Here is a 12,179-nt window from a genome sequence, read left to right on the forward strand (position 1 = left end):
AACTAAGTCATTCCTGACCACACTTCCAACCTCTGCATGGTTACAATGTAGCCCTCCAGGTATGGCTGGGTGGCAACAGCTTCCTCAAGCCACTGCTCACATGCCACCACCCCAGAGACACTGTTCTGCTCCCCAGCACCTCTCCCTACCCTGTTCTCTTGATAGCACCCCAGTGGCTTCTTTCATAGCATATCCCATGACTCTTCTGGGTGGTGCTAGGAAAAGAATCCAGCGCCTTGCACATGTCTGTTCTACATACTACACTCCTGTGTTTTCTTTCTCCTCTCACATTAAAGGGTGTCCGGGTGGGGTAAATGGATGGAAATGATGCTAAGTGAAGCACTGCTTTCTCAGCTGCTGCCCCAGATCTGTACTTACATCTTTGGGATCAAGGCCTAGCACTAACCGCTGGAAACCTCTGGAGTGCATCATTCACAATACCTCAGCACTCCCAGGACACTGAGGCACCCATGAGCCCTTGAGCTGGCTCAGAGAGACAAAGCACCCAACCAGGTGTGCAGCAAATACCTATTTTAAAAATTGCTGACCAATACCCAAAAGTAGATCATTTTAAAATACAAGCAAGTGCTAGAGATTTTCATTATGTATGATGACATTCCTACTAAGACAGAACAAAGTTGGGGCCGCAGCAGATCCGTTTGGTGGGATTCAGTCCGCCCCGGCCCCTATTCAGCCTCCTTCTCATCAGCATGCCAGCTTAATTGGCATTTCATCCTGCATTGTGTCGTAGAAGGGAACAAGGTGCAATTATGGTGGAGAGAGCACTCCAGGGCTCAGTTTAATTCAAGTCTTTCATCCGCGTCAGAATGAGCACAGATGTTCCATTGGAGGACAGGGAGGATGATGAGTGGCTTTCAAATGACACTTTTTTAGTTTAAAACTTTATTTAAGATAAAAAGTTATTTAAGTGAAATTTACACACAGTTTTTTCTCCCTTTGTTTTACTTGCTACAGGGCATTAACTTTCAAAGGCTGGTTCTACGTAATTTGATTTTTCATTTTCAAATGAACATCTGTGTTTAGGTCTAAAAAGCTCTTTGTTTAAACATACAGAGCCAGAAAGGGTCTGCACAAAGCCTCCTCTGTAAACACTTGATTACAGGAAGCCCTGCTCTCACAGACCAGGCCTGCAGGCCAGGGAGCTTTGCAGGCTACCAGCATTGACTGCCCACCCACCCCCACTCCTGTGACTGCTTAGTTCTGGTGTCTCCTTCCCAGGTAGACACTGGGAGGAACAGCTGCCAAAGTGGAGCCCCATGGCCTCTGGGAATCTGGCCCCACTGACTTCCATTCCTTTTCCCTCTGTGCAAGTCTCTGAGATACTCCTAGGAGATACTTGGTCATGAGCAGGCAGATACCCTGAGACTCCCAGCCACAACCGATATGGCCCTGAGCCCACGTACACTCCCCACACCAGCTCCACAGCCCAAAGCCCCAGGAGTCCACAGCTCCTGGGCACTAAGTCCTCTGTCTCACTTCTCTTACTTCCATCAGAGGGCAGGTGTTACCCTAGAGCCTTTGTCACTTGGCATCTTCCAACTGGCACCCTGTCTCTGCACCCCCTCAAATGTAGCAGGCCCCTGAAAGTCAAGCAGATGAGCAACTTCCCAGACCTCAGTTTCTTTCCATCCATGAGGAGAATTCCTGCTATGGGCTACCAAGATTATCAGAGGCCCACACAAAATTAGGCACAGAAAATGACTATAAGACACATAACATAGCCAGAATACACACAGCCTTGCCACAAGGGAAGCAAAGCTAGTGCCCCCTCAGGCCCCATGCCCATCAACTGCAGGGATAGTACACATGTTAGAATGTACAGGCACAAAGGCAAAGGGCCTGAAGGCACTAGGGACACCCCCAGCCACCTCCACATGCTTTTCTTGTTTCAGTTTCTGAGGAATAAATCAAAAGACTCCTCTGCAATCTCTGGATAACACGGGAAGTTCAGTGCAGAGCCCACTGTGGCTGTGTGGGTCTAAATAGTTTTGAACGCTTCTGTGTTTTTATAGTACTATATTTAGAAAGCTCTAAATAAAACCCATGGAGAGTGCTGCAATAATATACATTTTTTAAACTCACTAATTGAATGTTGCCATTACGAATGCTATTTTGGACCATCTGCTAAATATGTAATTTAGGAATTAAGATTCATATCTTACAGGATACTAATTATTCCTCTGCATCCATGCAGGAACTTTCTAAGCCCACAACTAGAAGTCCTGCAAGAGGCAACAACACCCACCTCTGTCCCACTGGTGGAGGCCACCAGCAGAGTTTGAGCATGGGTGCAACTCAGCCACAAAATTCTCCAAGCCCAGGCAGTATGAGTGCGGACACTAGAAGCCACACTCTTTCCAGCACATAGGCTGACTCAATCTGGCACAACTCCAACCAGTACTTCCATTCATCATGCCATATCTTAAGTTCCTAAGGCGTCCTCCTCCCTCACCAAAGTGACACGGAAGTCTAAGACCAACCTGCCTGCAGGGCTCCTGGAAGGGACAATGGCCATACCCTAAGGGTACATCAGACCACAGTCAAAGTCAGTGACTCAGGGCACAGCAGCACATGTCCCTTCCTGTGCACCCTCTACTTCAATGACACAGTCTGCCTTTCCTTCCACAGTCAGCACCATTGCTGGGAAACCCACAGACTGCAGATACCCAGGAGTTGCTCCAATGTAGCCCAGGAAGAAAATGCCTCTTCTCCATTCTCCCAAGTGTCCCCCTGTTACCCTGAGTGAAATTCACCTAGTGGAAGGACCGTCACTTCCAACTGTTAAGATGCTTCAGAATTTGAAATATGTTGCCCCACCAGTAAATTCTACATCTGGACCACACTTGTGGGAGGAAGCTTCCCATGATAGGCTTCCACACTTGAAGGATGAGTCTGCCCAGATTTCTGCCTCCTTAAACAGGGTGCCACACCAATGCTGAAAGAATCATAGCACAATTAAGGCCTTCTCATCCAAACAGCTCATGAGGTCCATGAGTTTCTCCCCCCATACACACATCCCCTCAAGTCCTGTGTACCACCAAAGGAAAGAAAGACTAAACAGGACACAGCAATGCTCCTGGAGCAGGTGGAAACTTCAGAATGCTGTCCACAGGGCACCTTGGGGCCAAGTCTTCAGAAGAAGAACAAATTAAACAGCAGAAGAGCAGCAGCAACAGAAAATACACACACACCAAGTCCCCACGGATGTGCCTTATGCCAAACTGCACCGCTCTGTGGCCACCTGAAGACAGAGGTGGCCCAGCTAAGTCAAGGCAGGAGCTCCATCAACACCAGGAGTTAGGGCCACCCCATAGGTGGCACCCCATATTCCTCTCTTCTACATAGACTGACTTCCGACTCCCTATTAGGATGCCAACATCTCTCAGTACCAGCATTGTTAAGACTGCTACTTTGCTATCAGGGAACACCTCTGATGAGCTCAAGATGCTCTTTCCCTACAGTCACAGGAGAACTGCAGTAAATGAAGCAGAGGGCTGAGGGAGGAAAGAAAGACAAATGATCATAGGACCACTGAAGTGGATTGAAAGACAGGAAAAAAACTAAACCCTTGTGGCTGAGATTAGATCATGAAGCCCAAGAATCAGAGTAAGTAAGTTACAGCTCACAGAGGACTGGAGAAGCAGAGAACTCCAGGAGTGACAGCCTGAAGGGCCGAGGATTACATGCTGTACCCCCCAAGACACACCAGTAATTTCTCATCAGCAATGCTACTTCTATGTACCTACTCTGTTCAATAAAGCCAACATGTGGAGACTTGGTGTCCTTCCCCACCAAGTGGGCAGGCAGACTGTGCACATCCCACATGTGGGCAGCAGGCAGCATGGAGCACAGCACCCCTCATGAGCCCATACAGGAAGACAAGCTGGAACAACCAGGCTCCCAAGGCTTCCTCTCCCTGGAGGCCTCTTGTGAGCCAATATGGAAAAAGCTGAGCAGGGACAGAACATGGTGCCCAGGGAGTTGGAGGGTGAGCACAAGGGCATACACAGAGGAGCAGCTGAGGAATAAGGGCGGCATATTCAACAGAGCAACATCCCAAAAAACTGCATGGCAAGAACAGTAGGTTCTCAAGTGAACCTTGAAAGAATAAAGCAGAAAGGTAAAGGCTCAAAACTGAGAGACAGACTCAGTGAGGAACCTGATGAGATGGCTAGGGAGTAAGAGAACACTGAACTGGGTGCCCAGACTGCAGCACACAAAACCACACCCTCAACAGGAACTGGCTTCTCACAAGCTGCAGATCAGCAGTTCTGAGGCTGCATAACTACACTACAGTTGGACAAGTAAGGAAACATCCAGTTGTAATGGCAGTGAGCTTCTCAGTATCACAGACACAAGTCACAAAAAAGAGTAGAAGGTGAGCCTAGCCCAGAGGTATTGGGTGAAGCACAGCAGGGTATGCTGCAGGCTTCCTCCATGCTTACCACTGAGCAGAGAGACATGGGTATAAGAAGAGTCTCTCTCTTTCTCTCTCTCTCTTTCTCTCTCTCTCTCTCTCTCTTTCTCTCTCTCTCTCTCTCTCTCTCTCTCTCTCTCTCTCTCACACACACACACACACTCCTACTCCACCCACTGAAAAGCCAAGAAGCTGTGGTTGTACCCTGAGCCCAAGCACCAGAGCCACAGTTCTAAACAGTGCTCCTTGGTAAAGACACCAGGGCTAGAGGTTTGTACCTATGTTATTTGCTTATTATTTCTTGCCTATATCTTGTAATATGAGAAACTACTTTGGCAGTAACAATGCACAATGTACTAACCATTGTTACTCTCCTAAGATCTTGTTTTGAGATTTTGTACCATTGTTTTTATTTCTTTTATTTTAAAATAAAAATAACTGATGTCAAAAAAAAAAAAAAATCAAAAAACTAAAAAAAAAAAAACCTAAAAAAAAAGATACCAGGGCTCCTTGGAAAAGTAATTCCCTACAAAACAGAGCCAGGAAAAAAAAAAAAAAAGTAGTGCTCTTGTTTCATTTGTTTCCTGAAAATGTAAGTTTTGAGGAAGGACCTAGGTACCAGAAGGCAAGAAAATGCTCAAAACAGATACAGGCATGGCAGAGTGACAGAGTCAACCTGAATGCACAGGATCAGTCCCTGCCATAGAACAATGCAAACACCTGGCTAATAAATAAATGGAGAAAGGTCAGTCTCCTTTGTGAGGGCATTAGCTAATAAAGGCAGAAGACGCCGAATGTGGTGGCGCACACCTGTAATTCCAGCACTCTGGGAGGTCAAGGCAGAAGGAGCACGAGTCTTGCACAGCTTGGGCAACACAGTGATTCATCAGACCCTGCCTCCAAGTTTTAAAATTTTTACAAGGGCTGAAGAGGTAACGATGAGAGCTCTTAGGTTCAATCCCCAGTACTGAAATACACACAAACACACATGAAACGACATAAACACTGTAACACCTCAATGATAATTACTGGGAGTGAAATCCACTGGGAATACTTAAAATTGATAGAAAATTTGAAAAGCAAGACATCTGAATAGTCTCAAGGAGTCTTCCCAAAAAATTAGAAAGAAAAGAATCCTTACCTTACTGTGGAGACCCACAGCAGGCCTGCTTCTACCAGGAGGAGACAACATCATCAGTGATGTGCAATGCACCCTGGAGCATGAGATATGTAGAGAAGGCCACAGCATCACTCCTAGTTTTCTACCCAAAGAATGCACAGCCTCACTCCAACATGGAAACACCAGGCACACTCCTACCGAGGGACTGTCTACATGGCCAGTCTACATGTTTACACATGGATCACAAGAGAAACCAGGACCTGCCACAGGTCACAGACATTGGGAACAGAGCAAAACAGAAGGTCCAGTCCAGCTCCTGAACAGAGGAAGGGCCACTCTGGAGAAACCAGCAAGACCAGCACACACTCTGAGACCACAATGCCTGCTTGGAGAAGTCAAGTTCATTTTGCACAGCCCTGCAGATTCAGACATCAATTGCTGCAACCACTTTCGTGCTTCAGTGGCTGTCCTAAATTTTAAAAACAAAGACTACATGCCCCAAAAAATCTAACTCATCTACTCCCTGTACTTTCTGAGGCCAATGGGCAGACCTGAGCCTCCATTAAGGACCCACCTGCAGGTCAGCGAGAGAGCTCAGCTACTAAGACCTCTTAGGCAAGCACAGGGGCTGGGCTTCAGTTCCTGGTACTACATGCCGCACCAGCCCCACCCCCAGACATACTGAGCCGGTGGCCACTGAGACCAAGCATGGTGGTGCACACCTGTAATCCGAGTGCTGGCAAGGCTGAAAACAGGAGGATTAGTACAAGTCTGAGCTGTGTAGTGAGACCCTGTATAAAATACATTTTTTTTAAAAAAGGACCCACTTGGCAAGCAGAAGAGACCCAAACACCTGGCCTCTGGGTAGACCTTGCTGTACCTGCTTCCAGAAGAATCTCCATAGAGGCTGGGTGGCCACAGAGGCACTGCCACCACAGAGGGAACAAATCTCCTGGGACCTGGGATCAGACCCAGGGGTCTGGTGTGGCATCAATGGCTGTTCACCACAGCTGGGGCTGAACACTAGAGGAAACACCCCTACCTCACAGAGATGGAGGAAGGGCTCACAGAGCAAGTCACTGGCGCAGCTCCTCCACATGACCACACACTGCACCCCATCACAGGGATGACCAGAAAAAGACTACCATCCTACATACAGCTCAGCACTCACTACCATGTCAACTGGGGGAAATGCAGCTCCTGGGCCTACAGGTGCTCAGTCAGCACAGTAGCCAGACACAAACTCTGCGTCCAGCTATGTCTGAGGGAACCGGTAGCCTTGGCAGGAGAATGGTGGCTTGTGACACACCAGGTACTCTAAGAGGCAGATGCAATGGGGCCACTGGAGGAGCACGGAAAGGAGCACCTAAGCCAGACCAGCTCTGCTGGACCACCTAGATTCTGAATGAGGCTGGCACAGACTTAGTGCACCCCTCCTAAATCCATGTCTCACTTCGTGCTGGAAGTCTGCTCTCAGTATCCAAGGCTGGGCGAGCTGTAGCCTACACCTGGAGAATGGCTCCCTCCAGGATGCATCCCATCCCTCCACACCTCTGCACTAAACTGGGGCTTAGAGGCCCGTCATTGGGGTCCAGCCTCTTTGGTATGCAGCTGCCTGCATTTGTGAAAGCCACCAAGTGGAGGAAACAGCAACCACGTATGAGCTGCTTTACACACACCGTTCTGACAAGGCCCACTTGTCAGAATTTTACTGCACTGCAACCGGGTGCAGCCCATTGCTCTTGGCCGAGTGATATTTGCACAAAGTGAGCAGGTTCACACCAGGCAGCCTTGGCTTCATGCTGCTGCACTTAATTTGCTCCCACAGTTCTTCTCTCCAAACCCCTCCCAGCCCTCTCTATTCTCCCCATCTGGAAGACTGAAACAGAAGTTTGAAGAGCATCCACTCACCTGAATCCCTCCCCTTCCCCATGAGAGATCCCAGGGCCACAGGCCACAGTGCCAGCTACAGATCCTTGGATGTCGCAACCACCACCAGGCTTTGACTAAGGCACGTACAACAAAGGGCATCAGATGGGAGCTGTCCTCATTCTCTGGCTCCACATGTCCATCTTCTGGGGTGCACAGGTTGTCAATGCCACTCTGAAACATGCCACCAGAAGTGGCTCTTTGTTTCTCAGCTCTAGACCGCCTCTAGATACCACAAGAACAACACATACCCAAGCTTGGACCTTACCTAACCCAATCACAGGTAGCTACAGAGTCAGAAAAGAAAGGTCAGAGCCTATGAGGCATCCATACTCAGCAGGAACTCATCTGAAAGGCAAGGTACTGCCCGAGCACACTTCCAGCCCCACTTCCACCCGGCTCCCACGTCCCTCAGCCACATTGTCCTTGGAGCTTTAAAGACACTGGTCTCTTCCTATCTCCTCCTCCTCACTGGCATCCAGTTCTCTGGCTTCAATTCTCACCCTCCTTCCAAGAGTTCCTGGTCCCCAGGGCTGCCATACTACCTTCCCACTCCAGCATTCCCTGAAAGGAGGGGATGGGAAGGGCCTCCTTCCTGAGGTAGGGCCCACTCTGTCTCTGCTGCTTGGGTTTTGACACACTGGCCTGTCATCTAAATTCTCTCCAGAGTGTCTAAAGCTAAGGACAAATAGTCTGAAGATAGTGAGAAACACTGCTCCTGACATACCATCCTTGAGACCAAGGTGAACCTCTCCTGGAACAGGTAGGAGACCCCCATAGTAGTATACTAGATCCCCCCCATATAACATCTCCTGTCAATGGACCCTTACCATCTTAGAGATCCACTTGGGGCTTTGTGCTTTGTTTCCTAACAACCCAACACTAGCCTGTGTTAACAACTAACCATGGCCTGGCAGCATCACTTCAAGCTTAGAAATGGGGTGCCAGCCCCACCCCTAGGGTGCAATGAGACAGTGACTGAGACTGGGTGTGGTAGCATGCGCCTGTAATCCAGAGCTTGGGAGGCTGAAAACAGGAGAAGCACTGAGTCTGATCTGTGTAGCGAGACCCTGTAGATCCTACACTAAATACATAAACAAAGGAAGGAAGGAAGGGAGGGAGGGAGGGAGGGAGGAAGAGAGGGAGGGAGGGGGTCTGGGCCCAGACAGGCAAGGCTGGATGACAGAAGTGGAAGAGAGGACATCCTGTCACAAGGAAGGGGCCTCCCAAAGCTTCAGGAAAGCATTGGATCTGTGTAGTCTCCTTGGACAAAGTGGGAAGGGCTTCCCCCATTCATGGGCCACAACTCACCTGAAATGGGCCAGACACAGATGCCAGCCTGATGAGGCTCAGCCAGGAAAATCAGACAGCCCCATTACTGCACCTGTGGCACTTCAATCCCCTTGGAGATAGGAACTTGGGACTGCAGTCACCACACAGACTCTATAGGCATAGGCCTGGGTTCACAGAATGTGCCATGTCGGGGGTCTTCATGCGAAGGCCCAAACACAGCAACAGTGGGGACATTGGTGCCCAGCTCCATGGACGCTCCAGACCCCAAGCTCTAAGGACACAGCTTGGTGGTTCCACTCATGGGACAGAACTGGATGACATAGCCCTGAGATCCCCATGAGCTGAACCCCTGTGTCCACATTAGGTAACTTAGGCACAATGGAAGGGACCTGCAACACATCCCTGACCTCACACTAAATACTGGTACTATCAGGCCCTCAGCAGCTCAAAAGACAGAGACTGGGACAAGAAGAAGCTGTGGACACACACTGCTTGCCACAACTAGTGCACAACGCAGAGGAGTGCACCCTGTTGGAGCCTCATCCACAAAGTCAGTTTCCCACTCTGTATAGGTGTCTCATTAACAAGCCCACTGACCTGCCGGCTGTCTGGGTGAGAGACCATGAGCTGCAGATGATGTGAGAGCAGAGCTGTACCATGGATTAAGATAGTCCTAGACCTGCCACCAGCAGGAAGGTTCTCAGGCCAAGGACATCAGCCACAACACCAGAGCTATAGTGGCAAGAGGACACCCACGAAGACCAGGAGTCCCAAGGATGAGGCTGAGGTAGAGGGGAGAACATCACAGAATGGTACTGTGCTGCCAAAACATGAGGAACACCTCTGCCCACCTCCCTCACTAGACCCTGAAACCCCATTAAAAAGGCACCTGCCTGGCCCTGACTGCACCCATGCCTGGCAATCTGCAGGTAAAGGCAGAGCCAACCACAGGCAGACAAAACTACATAAACAAGCAGGGGGACAGGTGTGCATGCAGAGTCACCTGTGGGAGCATCAGGAAAGCCACAGACACACAAGGGAAGATGTGGGGGACTTCTAGGGATCCTGGCTATGACCAGTGATCATTCTGGAGGAAAAGGCTAGAGGGACAGGGATGGACAGCACCAGTTCATCTGTTATTCACCTAAATCAGGGTTAAGGGGACTGTTTTAAAATCCGACAAGAAGGGCCGGCCAAATAGTTCAGCCGATTAAAGTGCCTGCAAGCAGGGTTTAATGCCTGAGACTACTGTGCCGGCCCCGCCCCCAGGGTGTGCTAAGATGGCAATTGAGACTGGGCATGGTGGCGCACACCTGTAATCCCAGCTCTTGGGAGGCTGTAAACAGGCAGATCACTAGAGTCCGATCGAGTAGTGAGACCCTGAACACCCTGTAGACCCTTCCCTAAAATACAAATAAATAAATAAAATCCAACAAGAAATAGAGCAAAAATATACCAATATCAGACTGTATCTGAGTATCTTCCTCCCAGACACAATGAGATGAGGAAAGAGGACACCAAGGCTGTCTCTGTCCCAACTCCATACCTCCACCGTGAGGTCAAAGTTCCAGCCTGAACATGTAGCTCCTGAGCTACCCTATCCACACACAGTGGTGTTACCTCCACAGGTACAAAATGGTGGGCACGTTCTGTGCCAAGCAGGGAGAGAGGGAGGTGCAGGCTAAGTGACAGCCTTAGCTATTCACTGGGGACACATCCACTCACCCATATCACAGTCTTTACACCTCAGGATCATTTAAATGATAACTTCCAGTGCTTTGAAAACTGTCACTTAAAACATCTAATCACCAAGTCCTGAACTGACCCTGGGTTGTTCAGTCTGGTACAAGGGAGAAATGACACAGCCCGGGGCCCTGAAGGAGGAGGCACAGACAGGGATGCCAGCCAAGTAACAGCACCAGGGCCAGGAGACAACAGGGCCAATGGGTGGGGGCACCACAAACTCACCAGTACAGGGCAAGATGCTCAGATGTTCATGTTCAGGTGCCTGAGCATCACATCCACCCATGAAGACATGGTGGAAGGTGGCTCTTGCCTAGGGCCCCCTGCGCTCTGCTCTGAGGGTGTGCCCATCCCACTCATGGGCTTTGGGATGGACACATGAGAAGTGAGACAGACAGAGTACCTGTCCATCTGCAGTAGAAGCTGGCCCATGAGACAATGTGAAAGCTCAGCAAGCTGAGGGCCAAAATGAAACTCAATTTACAGGAGCCCTGAAGAACCCTGTGGCTCCTGCAGGAGAGGCTGGCAGCACCAAAGGCAGAGGGTATGGCCAGTTCCTGGCTCCGTCTGTGACTGAGCACAGCCCCCAACACGCTATGCCTGCTAGGGTCGTCAAGGTTGTGCTTCTCTCTCTGACCACTAGGGGTCCACCTTGTGGGCCTAGTGGGTCTGGGCTTTGAAGTGCAGGAAAAAGATAGCACCCAGGAGGTGTCTGGCTACAAACATACATGCCAGGAAGACTCCAGTCCTAGGGAGGGGAAGAAACTTCAGCAGGCGACACCTCCACGCAAAGACTGATGGGGCCTTGGGACAAGGAAGCCAGTCTTGAGGCAATTAAGCCTACTTCAGAGTGGGTTCGGCAAGCAGTGCCAAATCGATAGGCTCCCTCCTGCGTGCGCCCCTGCAGGTAAGGAATCAATCAGGCAAATGCCTCCCAACCTGTTCCCGCTGCGCCAAGGAATCAAAGCTGTTTACCATTCAAGCCCAGAAATGCATAAATAAAGCCACCAATTAGTCAGCACCCTTTGTCTCTCTGGCAAGAGCTTTTTAGTTACTTCCAAAAAGCTGGTGCCCCGCAAGGCCTTCCATTAAAGCACAAAGGCTTGCTCAGGACCTGGGAGGAGGAAGAGGCAGGGCGGGGAGCAGAGAGACCCAAGATGTGCCTGCAGCAGCAGGGTTGAGTGGCCAGGTATGCAGCCCCAGGAGCCCAGGGGAAGGCTCCAAGCAACCTAGAACACAGGCACTGCTCGAGCTCGCTCAGGGCATTCCAAATCTGAGTGATTCCAACAGCCACTGAAAGCCAAGTATCCATCCAACTGGAGCAGTTCCTGTCCTTAACTCCACTCAGCCTCAGCCTCCTCCAGCCTACCTTTCATTAGGGTGGAGCCAGCACTCAGCTGAAAGAGCAGCACAACTGGTCCCAGGTGGTCCCCTCAGGGTCTGCATTAGCCCCTCTCAATGGCAAGTACAACAATAAACATAAGGAACCTCTCACCCAGGACTGAGGTATCCTTCCACAAGCTGCAGATAGTCAAACCTGGAACCCCACAGGGGCTTGCAGTAACAGCATCACTCATCTCTGCTCTCAACCTCCTAGTCACCCCCAGCCAGCAGCAATGCACCAGAGGTAAGCCCACAGATGATTCAGGCAGGACA

At 50.0% G+C, this 12,179-nt stretch overlaps 1 protein-coding gene across 6 annotated transcripts in view; it reads right to left on the reverse strand.

Moving 5' to 3' along the window:
- Mad1l1 (mitotic arrest deficient 1 like 1) overlaps positions 1-12,179 on the reverse strand; it is a 356,419-nt gene that overhangs the window by 248,809 nt on the left and 95,431 nt on the right. The window contains exon 1 of one of the 6 annotated variants that reach the window (XM_023713539.1): positions 1,530-1,604. The exons of the other annotated variants lie outside the window; for them this stretch is intronic. The gene's annotated coding sequence lies outside the window, so the exon portion shown is untranslated. Of the gene's footprint in view, positions 1-1,529; positions 1,605-12,179 lie in introns of those variants that run through there. 6 annotated transcript variants of the gene reach the window in all.

The sequence above is a fragment of the Octodon degus genome, unplaced genomic scaffold (genome assembly GCF_000260255.1).
Source record: "Octodon degus isolate 3935 unplaced genomic scaffold, OctDeg1.0 scaffold00031, whole genome shotgun sequence".
Taxonomy (NCBI): Eukaryota; Metazoa; Chordata; class Mammalia; order Rodentia; family Octodontidae; genus Octodon; species Octodon degus.